Raw genomic sequence first — 19,166 nt, 5'->3', positions numbered from 1 at the left:
ACAATATCTAGTTAGCTACAGTTAAATCAGCTTCCAATTTGTTATTTCTTGTATTCACAACCTTCATGACAATTTTTAGTTAGATACATTTAAATCAGCCTCCAACTTATTATTCTTTGTATTGACAACCTTCATGACAATGCCTAGTTAGATACATTTAAAGCAGCTACCAACATCTTATTCTTTCTATTGACAACCTTGATGACAATATCAAGCTCGATACATTTAAATCAGCCTCCAACTTGTTATTCTTTGTATTGACAATAATGCTTCAAAGATATTTACACTATATAATAACACTATGCTTCAAAGATATTTGTAGTTCATCAATGGAATATGTGCCAAACCGAAGATCTAGCATGGTATCAAATATTTTTGAATAATGATTAACCAACCTCAATAGAGGTGAATATAGGGGAGAAGAATACCCTCACACTCGTAGACAACTTTGCCCAGCTCATTGGAATATAGGAGCCTCATAACGACAAAATAGAGTTTCTACCTTACTAAATCCAACTTCCAGACTAGATTCATAGTAAAAAAAAGCGTAATAAAAGAAAAATTTTGAAGTTCTTTTTAGGGAAGAAGTTGCACGTCAGTTTCTTCATGATATCAAAGATCAGAGGACTTCAAAAATGTGAGACAAAATATAGGAGCTAAAACAGTTGACTTGTTTCTATAAAAGCCGATTTATTCCACCAAATCAAGAAGGCGAAAAAAGAGTTAAATAAGACTACAAGGTAGTTGAAAATGACAACGAACCTTCTGGACGTAAGGCGACGTTACAAAGTCTCGCAACTCAGAAGCACTTACATTCAAGGAGTTTGTAAGCTTTAGCAATGATCTTGGAGACGACGGTTAGCCTATACAGATAGCATCGTAAATGTTTCCGAAGAAAAGGGTGTCAACAAGGAAACTGCAAGCAGTGAGATAGATCTCACATACTAAAAAGCGATAAACACAGGGGAATGTTATGGGCTAGGCCATATCCAGGGGGTGGGGGTTTGAACCCCCCACCGCCCAAAAGGTTTGTCCAATTCGTAAAAACGCACCAAATATGAAAATATTTTTTTTTATTTCGTTAAAAAAAATTGTCCCCCTCCAAAAAAAAAATGTTTTTATTACCCCCCCCCCCCTCGAAAAAAATTCGTGGATACGACCTTGGTTATCGGTAATCTGAACATTCCAAAGCCTCTTTGAAGGCGACGCACTACAAAAGAAACTTTTTCGAAGCTGAGGCTAATTTATTAATTTGTATATGTTACATTAATTTACTAATAATTTAATCTAGGCTTTGAATCTTATAAATGGGTAACATAGATTTCATATAAACTATTGAGTTAAAGGAATTCTTGAAAAGAAAAATCGAAAACGAAGTTCGCCCGAAAATGAACCTATAATTTTTTTCCGATCAGCTAGGAATTATAATACTTTTGTTCAGCCTATTTATTTGAATGCAGTATCCCTACTCCTGTTCCTGGTAATTTTTGCTCATTTAAACTTATTTGTCATTCATTTTAATATCTTTTCTCTTTAGAAATTAATTATTCCTCAATATTAATTCTTAAGAAAGTTAGCATGACCTGCTCACATGTATGCTCTTCAAACACTGAAAAAAAAAAAATACTGAGTCTCTCTTCAGATTAACAGTTTTGGCCAACGATACTCTCAGTAAATGCAATGCTGGAAATGCTTATTATACAAGTCACAGTCATGGCCGTATCCAGGGTAAGTGTTGGTGGGTTTGAACCCCCCCCCTGAAATTTTTGTCTGACTCGTAAAAAAGTAACAAAAATTCAAATTAACAAATTTTTATGGGCCTTTTAAGTTTTATTTTGTAAAAAAAAAAAAAAAAAAAAAAAAAATCCCTCCTCCCTAAACAGAAGTCATGGGTACGACCTTGTTCAATGTATGATGATTTTTCAGGAGAAATATGGGCAATCAGTTAGAATCTTTGTTTTCGGTTGGGCAGATTTTGTTTTCTCAGGAACAAAACATAGTGGTATTGATAAAAAGATGTCTTTGTCAATAAGTTTTGAATATAAATTTCGTTAAATAAAAATTCAATTGGATCTAATTTCAACTTTATTTGATATTGAAAAATGTATCACTAATTACCATATATTGTATATTGTCCTCTAACAAGAGTAGCCACATAGATTTCATGCTTTGGAGATATGCAGGAAATCTTTCAGGGAAGGAGGGTTAAGCAATGATGTGAAAAATTCTTTTGATATCACATTTTTTTTTTCTAAATTTAAATTTTTTCGAACTTTTGGTATATTACTCCATTTCTAGTAAGGGATTAAGGAATTCTACCCCTTCTATTCTACCCGTTCTATCCTCATCTGTGAACAACTGGATTGTAGTACTCGACGGTATTATTTGATTATTAGGAAGGACACAAATCTGAACTGTAATAAATTCTATAAATTTATAGAATTATAAATTATTTATTTATTATAATTTATAATTACAAACTATAAATTATAATATCTAATAAATTCTATTAAAATTCTAATAGCCTGTAGAATTTGCAGTTATTCATCCTTTATGCTGAAAAATAACATGTAAAAAAAAACAGCTGCTATTTCCCGTTGGTGCAAAGGGCTGAAGAAGGTTCATTAGCAACCTGCAAATGCTGTGAAAATGCCTCAGTTCTTAGTATTAGATTTTCTAGTGCACAATAGCAGGGCAACACAGAATTATAAACAAAAAGGAAAGATGGATATAGAGTTTTAACAACTTAATTTCCACCCTATTATTTCCACCTTAAATAGTAAATTTTAACTGAAGCTGGTTTGGTTGAGCTGTTCGTCTGTTTATTAGCTAAATTAAATAATAAAAAAAACAAGTTTTTCAACTAAAAGGAAGGAGCAAGATTAAATATTAAAACGAACAGAAATTATTTTGTATGTGTGGGGGTTAGCCCCTCCTCAATACCTCGCACTTTACGCTAAAGTTGGAATTTTTGTTTCCTATCATTTAAGAATGACTTGAAATACAAGGGCCGTTTAATTAGAATTCTAAGCTTTTTAAAAGTTATAAAAAAAACCTTAGCGTAAAGAGCAGGGAGTGGGCAACCCCCTCATATACGTAATAGTTTCTGTTTGTTTTAAGTCTTAATGTTGCTCCTTACTTCTATTTGAAAGAACTTTTTTTTTAATAATTTCTGAACGTTCTTGAAATAATACTAGGAAATCTATCCCCCCCTCCATGGAAAATTCTTTTCCCCCATGAAGAATTCCTCCATGGAAAGATCCTCCCTCGTAAGCCCCCTCCCCTGCCAGAGCCCCCCCCCCAAAAAAAAAAAAATCTGTATACTTTCCAATAACCAATACTATGTGTAAATAATGGTGAAAGGTCATAGCTTGCAGCCCTTACCCTGGGGGTTGTAGGGTTCAAGTCATCCTGAAAAATTTTTGGTCACTTAAAAAGTGACTCTAGAACTTTTGATTCCCAATCCAATGAGCCCTCTTCCGATCATCTAGGATCAGCGGTTCGATACGTTTATCCCTGGGAAAAACAAACACACACATACACAAGAATACAAATAAACACGTATCCTGGATCTTTTTCTGGCAAAAAAAGTAAAATTTCACATGTTTATATATAGGAACATGAAACCTCTACAGTAGGGTCTTCTGATATTCTGAATGGGATGGTGTGATTCTCATTAAGATAACTTGATGTTTTGGGGGTGTTTTTCCCCCCCCCTCTTTTCAAGAACTGGGCAAATTTTTCAGGCTCGTAACTTTTGATGGGTAACATTAAACTTGATAACTTATATATTTTGAATAAGCATCAAAATTCGATTCTTTTGATTTATCTATTGTTATCAAGACTCTTTTTATTAGAGTTTTGGTTACTATTGAGCCGCATCGCTCTCTACTTACAGTACGTTACCCCGAACTGTTTGATTTCGATTCCTAAGTAGCCTTGCGCCATGAGCTTCGTCAGAAAAAGAAAAATGTTGGTTTTTTAAGCAAATGCAGAGATTCAATGCCCAATAGTAACAAAAACCCTAAAAAAACGAAGTTTGAAAAAAATAATACATCAAAGGAGTTGGCTTTTTATGCTGATTCCAAACATATAAAATTCATTAAGTTTAATGTTATCCATAAAAGGCTAAGAACCTGAGTAAAGTTGCCTAATTCTCAAAAAAAGGGAGGAGAGACCCCCCAAAAAAGTAAGCGATGGATAATGAAAATCACTATCAGATTCAGCATTTGAGCAAACCCTACCGTAGAAGAATCAAGCTCTTATCTACAAAAATGTGGAACTTAGTTTTTTTTTCCAGAAGAAAGATCACTTGTGCGTGTTTATTTGTTTCTTTTTTTTCTTCCAAGGCGTGATCATATCGAACTAGTGCTCTTGGAACATCAGGAGAGGGCTTATTCTAGCGGAAATTAAAAGTTTTAGTGCTCTTTTTAAGTGAATAAAAAGATTGGAGGGCAACTAGACCCCCTCCTTGTGCCTTTTCCCAAAGATATCTGGTCAAATTTTGAGATAGCCATTTGGTTCAGCATAACTATGCCTATGGGCATGACGTGACCCCCCAAATTCTCTGGGGAAAGGGAACATTCAAACCTAAACAACATTAAAACTTAACAACACTAAAACTTAAAATAAACGGATTTTTTCGCATATGAGAGGGCAACCCCGTCCTCAATCGCTTTCTCTTTACGTTAAAGCTTGACTTTTTGTCAAAATTCTTCAAGAAAAGATGCTGAAAGAAAAGGACCATGGAACTGGAATAAAGCTTTTTTAAAGCACTAAAACACTTTAGCGTAACGAGCGAGGAATTGAGAATGGGGAATCCCCACTCATGTACGAAACTATTTAATTTAGCAACAAGGATGAGCTGAATGCAATGTGGTTCCAAATTCAAAGCACACTTTGTAGATATCAGGGTTGTGAATTTCCTCAAGTGGGCCTACTGAAAAGTCCACTAATTGTTGATTGTCAGTAACAGTAATGTGTTTTGTAATGTATGCATAAAAAATGTGTTTTTCTAAACTGAAAGTAAGGAGCGATATTTAAACTTAAAACGAACAGAAATTATTTTGTATATGACAGGGGCTGTCCCCTCCTCAACACCCCGCTCTTTACGCTAAAGTTTGTCTCTTTCTCACAACTCTACTTTATAAAACAAAAAAAAAATTTTAGCGTCAAGAGCAGGGCGTTGAGGAGGGGACAGCCCCTATCATTAACGGAATAATTTCTGTTCGTTTTAAGTTTTAATGTCGCTACTTACTTTCAGTTAAAAAAACTTGTTTTTATGTAATTTCTGAACGTTTTTGAATCAATGTAGATTTTGAATTTGGCTCACCGTACATGAATAATTAAAATGAAATTTGCATATTAATTTTAATTTTTTAAACTATAATAACCTTATAGTAAACCAAGTTTGATTTTTGTTCAGATGTTTAAGAGGGACTCCTGAACCACAAAGGCTGTTTAATTAGAATAATAACATCTTTTAAAAGTTAAAAAGAAAACTTTAGCGTAAGAGTGAGCTATTGAAGAAAGGCAACCCATATCATATACGTAATATTCTCTGTTAGTTTTAAGTTTTAATGTTGCTCCTTACTTTCAGTTGAAAGAACTTGTTTTTTGTTTAATTGCTAATCATTTTTTAAAGAATGTCGGGAAATCCAGCTCCCCCTCCATGAAAAATTCCCTTCCCCCCACGAGTAATTTCTTCATGTAAAGATTCTCTCACGTAACTTAAATTTGCGATATTTTCGGAACTGATTTTGTAAGGCATAGTAACAAAACCACCAAATAGGTCGAAATTATTTCTATGAAAATGAAAGTCACAAGCTGAGTAATTCTCAAATGACTGAAATTAATGAAAAAAAAAAATTATGAATATGAACTTTAGCGTAAGGAGCGAGGCATTGACGAAGGGGCGAGCTTCCTAGTATACGTAATATGAGGGGGTCCGCCCCCTCGTCAATACCTCGCTCTTTACGCTAAAGTTCGAATTTTGTTCAAATTCTTTAAGAATGACCCATTAACCACAAAGGCCGTTTAATTAGAATAAACAGTTCTTTTGAAACTACTAAAAAGGCTTTAGCGTAAAGAGTGAGGTAATGACGATGGAACGAATCCCTTCATATGCGTAATAGTTTCTGTTCGTTTTAAGTTTTAATGTTACTCCTTACTTTCAGTAGAAAAAAAATTGTTTCCTTATTTAATTTCTGATTTTTTTTAAATAATGCTGGGAAATCCAGCGCCCCCTTCACAGAAATTCTCTTTCTCCATGAAAAATTTCTCCGTGGAAAGATCCTTCCACGTAATTCAATCCCTCGGACAACCAGTCCCCCCCCCTCTCCACACCAGGAAAAAATCCCTCCTGAAAACGTCTGTATACTTACTTACCAATACTATATGTAAACAATGGGCAAAGTTCATAATTGCAGCCCTTCCCCTGGGGACTGTGGGAGACTAAGTCGTCCTCAAAGACATTGTTAATAGCTATTTCGGCTAAGCTGAAAAAATGGGTATCTCAAAATTTTGTTCCGGTGACTTTGAGAAAAACTTAGCGTGGGAGGGGGCCTAGTTGCCCTCCAATTTTTTTTGTCACTTAAAAAGAGCACTAGAACTTTTAATTTCCGTTCTAATGAGCCCTCTAGTGAAATTTTAAGACCATTGAGTCGATACGATCGCCCCTAGGAAAAAACAACAACAAAGAAACGAATAAACACGCATCCGTTATCTTTCTTCTGGCAAAAACTACAAAATTCCACATTTGTGCAGATAGAAGCTTGAGACCTCTACAGTAGGGTTCTCTGATACGCTGAATCTGATTATTTGATAATTATTCATTAAGATTCTCTGACTCTTAGGGGCTGCTTCCCCTTTTTTATGAAAATAAGGTAAATTTTCTCAGGCTTGTAACTTTTGATGGGTTGAACCAAACTTGGTTAAAACTTACATATTTAAAATCAGCATAAAAATAAAAATTTTTTATTGCATCTATTGGTATCAAAATTCCGTTTTTTAGAGTTTCAGTTACTATTGAGCCGGGCTGCTCCTTACTTACAATTCGTTACCACCACCGTTACCACGAACTGTTTGATTTAAAGTGTGACTCTTCAAATTTGGAATTTTTTAACATTGAAGAATATACCGTAATGTTTTCCCCGAAGAACTGGCTAAGGAAATTTTTACGGTTTAATATTATCAAACAAATAAGCTATACAAAAATCCTGTTCGATTCTAGTGTTTAAGGTTTGATCCTACTGATAGTTCGATCCTACTACTATTGAATGAAAAATTAAGATGGTTAGGTCACATTTACTAGACGATGACGAGTGGCCAAAACTCTGCTTTTTTGACATCCAGAAGGAGAAAAATAAAATTAAGCACATTTTCGAATGGGCTGAGAAAGGCTCCTACACCTCCGTGCCTCATCCCCCACCACCACCCCTCCGCATACACATATTCATGCAGCCTCCGTCCTACCAATTGGTGGACAACTATTAGTCAATGCACAGAAATTATTAAAGACTCAATTGAATTAACTTGTCCAAATGGAACAAAAAAACAAGTGAATTCAAAAATACCTTTCGGTAAATTTAGGTAAAAAATAACTTTAGGTAAATATCTTTATGGACAAGTGCACTACCGTGTGACAACGCAGTGGCTGAAATGCAAAGGTATATAAGAAGCTTTTTAGTAATTCTAAATAAAAGAATCTCAAAGTTTTCCACGATGGCATTTTGATATATTGTTCTTTTTGTCTATGCCTAAAATTGTGGTTTCGGCCCATAAAATAGAACAAAACGCCACTTTGCTATTGAGTGGTTTCTTTTGTCCATTACTTTATCAGATCAAATTTACCATCCCATCCTAAACTAGTATCTACTAAAGTATAATTGCGATGGGACTCTCCCCTAGGAATGGGGGATTTGGGGCTCAGACTAATCGGTGGTAACGACATTTTCTTTTTTTTTTTTAGGGCTATTGTTTCAGGCAGACGATTCCCTGAATTTTGCACGTATTTCAAAGGTAACGCATTATTGCTTTCACAGTATAAACCAACGTTTATCCTAAAAACTATCCTCATTCGATTTCTAAACAGGAACAGAACCTGGAATTTCTGGCTTATAATATACCATTTTCAAATCTTATCACTCCCCCTCCCCCCCCCAAAAAAAAACAAACTTGAAAACAAAACATTTCGGACGTGGAGGGTTACAAAAATTTCACGATCCGAAAAATTATTTTTAATTCGAATAAACACAGTGACATATTCATTTTGGATACGGATATTGCAGTACTTAAAGGCCGATGCCGCTTGATTTCAATTTTGTATTCTTTGATCTAATATCCTTGGGCATATATTCGAGAATCGCTTTTTATTTCACCTTGCACACTCTGAAGGGAGAATTTAGGTTTAACTAAAGCTTACCGTGGCTTCTATCTATTCCTAAATGCCACTAGTAGAGCATCTGTCTAACTGTTCAAAATAAGCTGGGTCTGCAGGTATTCTTGGAAGAAGTTTTGGGGAACGCATGTCTTTTGGAAAAGCTTAAGAAATGAGAGAAGCCTTTAGTTCTTATTCGCTCTTTTGACAGAATACAAAAAATAAATCCTATTCTATTGGACACCTGTTTAGGAAAGGGTTGTGAATTAAAGGGACTGGTTAATTTACATACCTATTGTTGCTGTGTATGTCTTGCTGTGTGCAAGTTGAAAACAATAATCCGGAAAAATGTCAGGGTCCAATATTTATCGTTTACGGAAAACCTAATCTTGTTCAGGCTTTTTCTTTCCATTTTTCTTCGATGCCTCGCTTGTTTTTTTGTATGTAAATTTCTAATTTTTCCCGAAGGTAATCAGCTGTTGTTAGAATTCTAACATTTCAACACGAGTGTATACTTTTGGCCTTTGTAGTGTCATATTACCCCTGAAGTCATTGAAAGTAGGATTGGTAGTAAAAACGTAATAATAGTAATGACCAAAATACAGTAGATACAAAAAAAAAATAATCGTCTCGGTCCACACGCTTAGCTTACTGTTACAGCTTCCAGGTCAGGCCTTCGGCCCTTTCCAATCTTTAATCACGGTTGTTAATGCAACATCACGTTTCCAGTATTTTGTTTTGTTTAGTTTTAATTTCTTCTTTTATTTCCAGATTTTTGTACTTTTGATTATTCTCAATTTTCTAAACCATTCTGCATGTAGTTTCTCGTCTCTAACTTGATTAAATAAAAAAAAGTTTTTTTTAACTGAAAGTAAGGAACGACGTTAAAACTTAAAATGAACAGAAATTATTCCGTATACAAAAGGGGCTGTGCCCTCCTCAAGGACTTGCTCTTTACGCTAAAGTTTTTATTGTTAAAAAAAAGAGTTGTGAGAAATTCAAACTTTAGCGTAACGAGCGAGGCATTGAGGAGGGCACAGCCCCTTTCATATACGGAATAATTTTTGTTTGTTTTAAGTTTTAACGTCGTTCCTTACTTTCAGTTAAAAAAATTAGTTTTTTAACAAATAAAAAAATTAAAACAAAATTTGCGTATCAATTTTACTTTTTTTGGTTAAATGGCTTTCTCGAAACTTGTTTAATTTTATTTACGAACTTTTTTATTACTAATAAATAAACGTAACTTAAGAATTAATTTACGTAACAAATTTCTATATTCATTGATTTTTAATATGTATATTAGGGGGGTCGCCCCCTAGTCAATACCTTGCTCTTTAAGCTAAAGTTCGAATTTTGTTCCAATTCTTTAAAAATGACCCCTTAATCACAAAGGCCGTTAATTAGAATGAATAGCTCTCATGAAAGTACTAAAAAATCTTTGCCTTAAAGAGTGAGGTATTGACTAGGAGGTGGAGCCAATCATATACGTAATATTTTCAGTTCGTTTTAAGTTTTGATGTTGCTCCTTACTTTCAGTTGAAAAACTTGTTGTTTTTTATTTCATTTCTGATCTTTTTCTTTAATAATGCTGGGAAATCCGGCACCCCCTTCGTAGCAATGTCCCTTCCCTCATGAAAACTTCCTTCGTGGAAAGATCCTCCCATATAAACCCCGACCCCCCCCCCACCTAACAGAAAAAAATCCCCCTGAAAGGTCTGTATACTTCCCAATAACCAATACTATATGTTAGCATTGGGTAATGTTCATAACTTTCAGCCCTCCCCCCGCCGACTTCGGGGGATTAAGTCCCCCTTTCCCCCTTTTTTCTAAAATCAGCCGAATTTTCTCACGAGCGTAGCTTTTGATGGGTAAGACTAAACTTGATGAAACTTATATATTTGAAATCAAAATTAAAATCAGATTCTTTTGATGTATCTATTGGTATCAAAATTCCGTTTTTTAGAGTTTCGATTACCATTGAGCCGGGTCGCTCCTTACTTACAGTTCATTACCACGAACTGTTTGATTTATTTAGGTTTTTTCAATCTAAACAGTTGATCGAATATATATACATATACACGCACATATATATATATATATATATATATATATATATATATATATATATATATATATATATATATATATATATATATATATATATATATATATATATATATATATATATATATATATATATATATATATATATATATATATATATATATATATATATATATTATAATATATTGAAAACCCGTCGTATACAATAAACATACAATGACAGAGTATACAAAAATACGAAAAGAGGAAACAAAAAGAAAACATACTAAAAAAATAACAACAAAAGCAACAACTTCTTAAATAGTATACAGAATAATATGAAAAGAGGAAACAGAAAGATAACATACTAAAAAATTACAACAGAAACAACAACTTCTTCGAAAATAACAACAAGGTCAACAACTTTTGAAAGGAGAAAAAAAAGAAACAAGAGGGAAAATTAAACAAGCAAACTTGCCCAGCCGTGCTTTAGAATTGCTGGTTTTGTTTTTTGCCGGTTAATAAGTGTCTCAACAGCTAGATTTGGGTCCGCTAGACTGTAGCGCCGAATCAGAAAACTATTTTTTGTCGAAGGTGGCAATTTTAGTAGGTTCTTGGCAAAACGGAAAAATAAAGAGCGGATTTTAGACTTTTCACGGTTTGCCAATAATTTCCAGAAAGGGGTCACATACAATCTATTTGGCAGAGCGGTAGCGTTGTAAATACTAGCTAGTAGTGGACGGTTAAATCTCAGAGTGGATTTAACGAGCTGAAAATTCACCATTCAAGAAGTGAGATCAGGAGGGAGCGGGTATGCTGTAATCAGGTACCTATTGGCAACCCCAGACATACTATTTTATCAATGAGCAATCACCTAGTGTGACATTAGTAGGAGGGTCATTCTTCTTATTGTAAAGCAAGACTTGCGACTTTTCGGAGTTAAATCTCAGACCGACTTTCTCGTAATTGGACTGCAGACATGAGAATATTTCTGAAAGGCGGTTAAGCGTCCGGCTGAGGTTCAGTGTGTCATCAGCATAGCATACTAGGGATATGTCAATGGAACTGAGAATGCATGATGAAGGACAGCTGTCTTGAGGCTCAATAATTTAGTTGTTGAAGAAATGGGGGAATAAAACTGCCCCCTGACGAGCACCTTTACGGACTGGTATCAAAGCTGACCGTGGGGCTGGCGGAGTCAAGTTCAAGCTCAATCATTCATGGAGTCAACACATCTCCTTTTCTGAGTGGATTATCTATCTGTTGAAAAAATCGGTTTTTGGTTATATTGAATACCATGCTGTGTAATTGAACTATTTGTACTATTGCAATTGGACTGGATTATTTCATTTGGATAATAAAAAGGCGTTTATTGGAAAGTGGGGGGACTTAAAAAAGCCCCCTTTGCGGTTAAATCTTTCTTTTGCTACTTTACTTTTTGATTTGATTACGCTTGGACCTACGATGGCTGAAAGTGATAAATTTATTTTGAATCCGTTACTGAATTGTGTTACGAGAGCACTTACAGATGGAATAAAATTGGACTGTATAGTAAAAGCGTGTGTTGCTTTCTATGCACACGAAGATGTTATAAAGGCAAAGTGAAACCTTTATACTGAGTTGAATATTACGAGTCGTCTTGTCACCTACTCCAAAGATGAAGACAATATCATTGAAATGTGCAAACTTCTAGTAGCAGCTGCGAAAAATACTGTCAGCATGCAAAAATTTGTCATCTTTAACCCCTGCTCGGTTCCGGTCATCGGAGATGCGGTGAATGCAACAGTTACTGTCAAAGTAAATGAACTCTCTCGGAAGGTTGATAGTTTTTTAGCTACCCAGTCCGCTCCAGCCGTCAGTATTTTCACAAGCAGTCGTAGTGCACCTGAAACGTCCAAGCACAACGATCCTTCCTATTCTGTTGTCTGAAAAATCCCCCCAAGGAACTCAATGGGCCAAATGACCGGAAATCTTTCATAGACAGTTTCTGTGAAAATGCAAATGATATTAGCGAACTTCGTAAATCTGCAAACGAATGGAAGCTTGTGGTCAGGTCGAAAGCTGCAGCAGCGAAAATCGTTGAGAAAGCGAAATCTTCCAAGCCTGATCTCAAAATTGCTGTTCGAGAACCCCTGCACATACCTGTGCTTCGAAATGTCCCTGAGGATATAAACTGTGAAGGACTAAAAATTCTAATCCCGAATAGTACGAAGACTGAACAATGCGGAAAATCCCGTTCTTACAAATTGTATTTTGACAATATCAGTAAGCTCCAACAATTTCTTAGTGTTTCGGTGATTATCGCCCACGAGCGTCTACCTGCTGATCCGTTTAAGTTCTTTCCAAGACGATGCTATAACTGTCACAAAATCGGTCACCTCGCTTCCCAGTGTACGGCTCAACCTTTATGCTCTAGATGTGCTTCAAATGAACATCGTTCTACGTGAGATGAACCATGCAGATAGCCGACATTCTGCGTTGAATGCAAAATCGGCAGTCACAAGTGTTACAGTGGGTATATACATATTTATAATATATATATATATATATATATATATATATATATATATATATATATATATATATATATATATATATATATATATATATATATATATATATATATATATATATATATATATATATATATATATATATATATATATATATATATATATATATATATATATATATATATATATATATATATATATATATATATATATATATATATATATATATATATATATATACACACACACACACATATATATATATATATATATATATATATATATATATATATATATATATATATATATATATATATATATATATATATATATATATATATATATATTTATATTCTTCCCAAATACAAAATTGAGCAGTAAAAGGGAAACTAAGACAAAATGAACAAATAAAACGTACAATTGTACATCAAGTATTATGATGGAGTGGTTGTGGGTCGTTGTGTAGGCGGGGGATTCCAGATGCCTAAGAGAGCGAATTTATATGAGCTTTAAAGGATTGGTTGCTTTGAAATCGGTCACTTCTCTAACGACTGGGGCTCAAAAAAGGATCAAATGTTTTTCGATTGACCTGAAACGTATAAGGGGAACCCAGTTAAGAAGTAAAAAAACTTATTGCTTCCCCTCAAAATACAACCCAAAAATTTTTTATCACAAACTTCAAATGGAAGGTGCTATCTAACAAACTTCGGGGTGGGGTCATTTAATTTGAAATTTAAAGTTCTTGTGCCCTTTTTAGAGACTTATAGCTACTGGAGGTTAATTGGTCTCCCTTTTGGTTCCTTTTCTGCTAGCTGGCCCTCCTCTAAACCCTATAATATAGAATTAAAATCTCGAGATGTCTCTTTTGTTTAAAACCTTCAATATGTTCAATGAGTTTTCCTTCGGGGTTGATATTATCTCCACAGCCTCAGTGTTAGTCTTTATCTTACTCTGTTATGATGACTAAACCCCCAAAAACATAAAAAAAAGAATCAAAATAGAATATAAAATTTTAAAAACACATACCATGGAACATTTTACACCACATGTTCGGCTTGTATTTTGGTATACTGGTAGAATATTTTAAAATTCCTTATTTTCTCTATTATTTATATTTGTAATGCTTTACCTTTGTTTGCTCAGTTTTACATTCTGTGTAAGTTTACATAGGAGGAATTTTCTGGAAGAGGGGGTTCCTCGGGGGAACGTGAACATAACCTAAATTAAAGTTAGGGTAATGTAAGTAAGTTTTATATAACCTAAATCAAGTTCTTTATGTAAATATGTCTTTTGAAGATTTGTTCAAGTAAATTGTCACTGTGACGAGTAATGATAGAGCCCACCGCCATGTCATGAAGCAACAGTAGTCCGCCACGGTGTCGTGCAGTGCTAAGGGATCCGCCATGGCTTTCTAAAGCTATCATGGGACTGGAATGGTGTTTTCGGTTGCACTAATTCGTGTATCACGAATATCTTCAATTCAAGAAATCAAGAAATTAAGACTTCGCATGTTCCCTGGTTTTTCAGTTTTTGTAAATGTATTCCCTTCGTATGTTTTTGAAAGTTCTGTGCGATAAAATTTCATTTTACTAAAAATGTCTCAAACAATGTTTCATTAACTAACAAAATGTCTGAAACGTATGTATGAAAAATATTTCTTTAACCCCAACAAATTGTAACTAAAAATCAGGGGCGTCATTTCGTTGGGGCAAGGGGGAGGGCAGTTGTACCCCCCCCCCCAATAGTGTGTAAAAAAAAGTATTATAAATCCCAAACCCCTTGACCATCCAGATATGGATCCTTCTTGCCCCCCCCCCCTCCCAATAAAATGCTGAAGATTCGCCCCTGCTAAAAATGTCTCAAAACCATATTTCTTTAACTAAAAAATTTCTCAAACGATATTTTTTAACTAAAAAAATCCAATAAACCCTTTTTTTCTAAAAATCGGCTAAAGGAATTTTTCTCTTTATGGGTTTCTGATTTTTTCAAGTTCTGTAAAGTTTTCGGTTTTAAGTTCCCGTTGAAAGACTTTCTCACACTTTAAAAGCCACTTAACCTAGGTAAATCAAAGGTTTTAACTACATTCATTTTGTGATAAACTGGTCTTGCGGCTTTGAAGCTGAAAATATTACAGTTATTGCTGGCTTTAAGGAATGAACCACTTTTTTTAATTCAAACACCCTATGATGTCATGACGCTATCATAGGTTTGATAAAATCATCCTAGGGAAAAAACTGAATTTTTCCCCAAAGTTGTGGCCTGTGTAGATCGTTTTTTTCCGGCCAGAAAATATAAACAATTTTAAAAAAAATTATTGAGTTTTTGAAAAATATGTATATAGCCGACATATACAATTATTTTTCTTTTAATTAATAAGAATATGTATAATATTAATGAATAAAGGTTTCTTCGACAACGATCAGTGCTTCCTTCCGCGTAACACTGTACGTCCGACGTTCATTACAAGATGCTGGCAAAACTTTCAAGCTTTTCGATCGTTTAACACGAAAAAATGCTACTTACAATATACCGTGATTAAAGACAGGTGTGCGGACTCTGCGCCAATAAATTTTAAAGTTTGACCTTGTGATTTATGTATGTAAAAAATGGTCGAAGTGGAAATTGATGAGGTTGTACTGTAAGCCCAAGTTGAGCCAAGCGTAAATCGAGGAATATGAATTTCGTTTCAGCTTTTTCCCAAGCTCTTATTTTTCCTTTCATTACGTTTTTACATAATTCAGTAGCAACCCTCTGAAATACAATCCTCAGAAACTTAGTCCTCTAAATGGAGGACGTTTCTGGAGCAAATCTTATCCCTGCATTTTATCAGAAGGATCTCACACTAAAAGTTGAAAATTGGGCCCAAAACAAATATTTTCAATCTTCAAGCAGCCATCTCGCCCCCCCCCCCCAACAAAAAAAGAGAGTTCTCCATTCACTGATGCCCCTATCTCTCTACTAGTTGACCTTCTAGTATTTGACTTCACATAGCCTTTGAAATATCTAAATTAGACATCAGTATAATTATCATGTTATTCTTTAGTTTTAATTTGTGGACTAAAAAATCAGCCATTTTAATCGAATCAAGACATTCTGGTGTAAATTCGATTCCTCCCTCTAAGTCAAATTGTTTCAGTCAATTAAGTGATAGCCTACATATCCTCGGCGGTAAAACTGAAAATTATGTGGGCTAAATAGTTCAGTTCAGTTCAGTTCGTTTTATTTAACATCAAAATTACATTTAACTAATATTCCAATACCCGCCCCAAGAAAGATACAAAACATTACTTGCGACTGGACGGGTACATACAACTTCTCTACTAACTAATAATTAAATATAAACAAAGGAGCGACAAACAATAATAATAACAAAAAAAAGCACTTGCGACTGGGCGGGTACATACAACTCATCTACAAACTAATAATTAACTATAAACAAAGGAACAAAAAATTAAAACAAAAAAACTATAAACCTTGACCTAACAAATATTTTTTCAATTTATTTTTAGATAAACCCAGGTGCTCAACCACCCGAATGCTCTCAGGAACAGAGTTCCACATATTAGGTCCTGAAAATCTAGTATGGAAGCCGGTCCTGGTACCACTTCTATTTGGAACAATAATGTCACTAGCATGACGAGTTTCATAATGGCGCAAAGACCTATTATCACTAAAATAATCCAAAAAAAAACCCTCTGGACTAACATTATTCCAGCATTGATAGGCATAATCCCTATTTGGTAGTCCCGTTGCTGTCCTACATTCATCACTTGCAACTTATTCAAGCAAGCTGAAATATTATGTATGCCTTCAACATACCCGCTAATAAGACTCATTGTTTTATTTTGAAGAGTCTGAACACGTTTAAAATTCACGTAAAAATTGCTTGCCCATAACATACAGTCATACGCAGCATAAGGATAAATCAAAGCATGGTATAAAAGCAATAAAACTCTTTGGGGTAAAAATACAATTTTAAATGAACCAATGACTCCAAGGCCATGTGCAACCTTTGCTGCGACAACATCACTGTGGCATTTCTACAAAAAATTACAATCAATATAAAAACCTAAGTATCGGATTTCCTGAACTTGAAATACAGTCTTATTATTAAACATAATTCTACTATCTATATCACTGAGCTTGCCTACTCTAGAATATACAATAAAATTAGTCTTAGTAACATTTACTGATAATAAACTCAAACTAGTAAAAACATGGAAATTTCTCAGAACACAATTCAATTGCGACAGAAGACTATCCAAAAACCGAGTAGAAAACGTAAGAGCAGTGTCATCAGCAAATGCCGTTAAGCAACAATGTGGAAGATAGGACCTCATACTATCCACATAAACCAGATACAGAGGTGGACCAAGGACCGATCCCTGTGACACACCACACGACACTTGATAAGGGGAAGAAAAACACCATCAATCATCACTTTAATAGACATCACACACAAATAAATTTCAAACCACTTCAAATTCACGCCTTTAATACCTAATAATTCTTATCTTTGCAATAAAATTTTAAAATCTACCATGTCAAATGTTTTTCTAAAATCTAAAAATACTGTTAGGGGGATTTCACAATTTTCTAAACATTTGTTTACAAAATCAGCAAGATGAATGGCAGCATGAATAGTGGAATGACCTTTTCGAAACCCGAATTGAGTGTCACTGAGTAGGCTGAGTTTCATGAGATGGTCATATAGACGGCGATAGATCACTTATTCCAAAATTTTTTACAATTAAGGCAGTATCTATATTGGTCTCCAGTTTCCAGCATCTGACCTGGCACCCCCTTTGTAAAGCAGGATAACTTTAGCTTGCTTCAATGTTTCTGGAAAGGTCCGCGTTTCTACAGATTAATTAAAAAAATTATTTTATATGTTTTCACTTTTACAACTTTAAGAAATCAAAAATTAATCAAGATTATAAGGAATAAATATCAGCATATGTGTATTAAACTGACAATGCACATTTTTTTCAGTAAATTCATTTGAGTTTTATTCAGTAAATTACAAATTATATTCTGGCTTTTAGAAAGCGTAGGGGTTTTGAACCCTACTCGTATTAATTTCTGCTCGTTTTGAGTTTGACTCTGTTATTTATTTTAATTTTGTTTGTTTTGGGCTTCATTTATTTATTGATACTGATTTGTGGTAGTTGTATACTTGGTAGATTATTTGATTCTATTTTGTTCATTTTTGGTTTAATGGAGTTCTTTACTTTTTTTTGAAAAACTTATTTTGTGGAAAAAGTTTTCTTAATCAATTTTTATTCGTTTTATATTGACATAGTCTTTTCTAGGGAGAAAGACTGAGCCTCTTCTAAAGTTAAACAACCGTCCCTTCCATAAAAACCTTAAATACCCCTTGTGGATAACTCACAACCCTTGCCCCCGATCTCTGGGGTTTGTTTCAACCCCAAAAGCCTTATTGTATGATATTTAGACTATTTCGAATAGAATGGCTACCTTAAAATTTCTATTAGAAACATTTCGGGTCAATACGACGTGTGTGGGGGTGGGGTGGGGTGGGGGGTAAATGTCCTCCAATCCCTTTGAATCTTAAAAAGAGAACTGGAGCATCTGATTACCTATCAAATGAGCCCCCTCCGAAGTTTATAAGACCACACTTTCTATAAAAAACCTTCTATGTCCCCAAGGCATAACTTACAACCCTTGCCCTGAGAGCTGGGGGGATTTTTATCCTCAAAAGCATAATTTCCAGACCTTTCTGATACGCTGAACAAAATGGCTATATCAATATTTTATTGTAAGTGTCTGGGAAAATAATGGTCATGGGGAAGGGGCATTTGCCCTCTGATCATTTTCGACTAATAAAAAAGGCACTAGTTCTCTCAATTTTTAATCAAATGAGCCCCTTTTTGAAGTTTCTACGACAAAACTTTCTATTAAAACCTTATATGCCTCAAGGGCATAACTTAGGACCCTTTTCATGAGGGCTATGGGGGGGGGGGGGGTTGTCACCCTCAAAGACATAATTTCCATACCTTTCAACTACGTTGAACAAAATGGCCATATCAAAATGTTGATCGGAAACGTTTGGCGAAATGATGGGCATGGGGCGGGGTGATTCTCTCTTTGATTACTTTTGACTATTAAAAAGGACAATAGGCCTCTCAATTTCCAATCCATTGACTCTTTTTTGAAGTTTTTACGACAACTTTTTCTGCCGCGAGAGCATAACTTACAATCTGAGCCTTGAG

The 19,166-nt window shown here is 34.5% G+C and overlaps 1 protein-coding gene and 1 long non-coding RNA gene across 2 annotated transcripts in view; one reads left to right on the top strand and one right to left on the bottom strand.

Moving 5' to 3' along the window:
• Positions 1-8,451, bottom strand: part of LOC148948884 (lachesin-like) — a 149,332-nt gene extending 140,881 nt beyond the window's left edge. Inside the window, exon 1 of the mRNA XM_089094782.1 lies at positions 8,423-8,451. The gene's annotated coding sequence lies outside the window, so the exon portion shown is untranslated. The remainder of the gene's footprint in view (positions 1-8,422) is intronic.
• Positions 1-19,166, top strand: part of LOC148948882 (uncharacterized) — a 325,997-nt gene that overhangs the window by 76,456 nt on the left and 230,375 nt on the right. The window lies entirely within an intron of this gene.

The sequence above is a fragment of the Artemia sp. Qi Xiang Cuo genome, chromosome 9, assembly GCF_049724085.1.
Source record: "Artemia sp. Qi Xiang Cuo chromosome 9, ASM4972408v1, whole genome shotgun sequence".
Taxonomy (NCBI): domain Eukaryota; kingdom Metazoa; phylum Arthropoda; class Branchiopoda; order Anostraca; family Artemiidae; genus Artemia; species Artemia sp. Qi Xiang Cuo.
The sequence above is the reverse complement of the archived record's forward strand: the minus strand, read 5'-3'. Positions and strand labels throughout refer to the sequence as shown.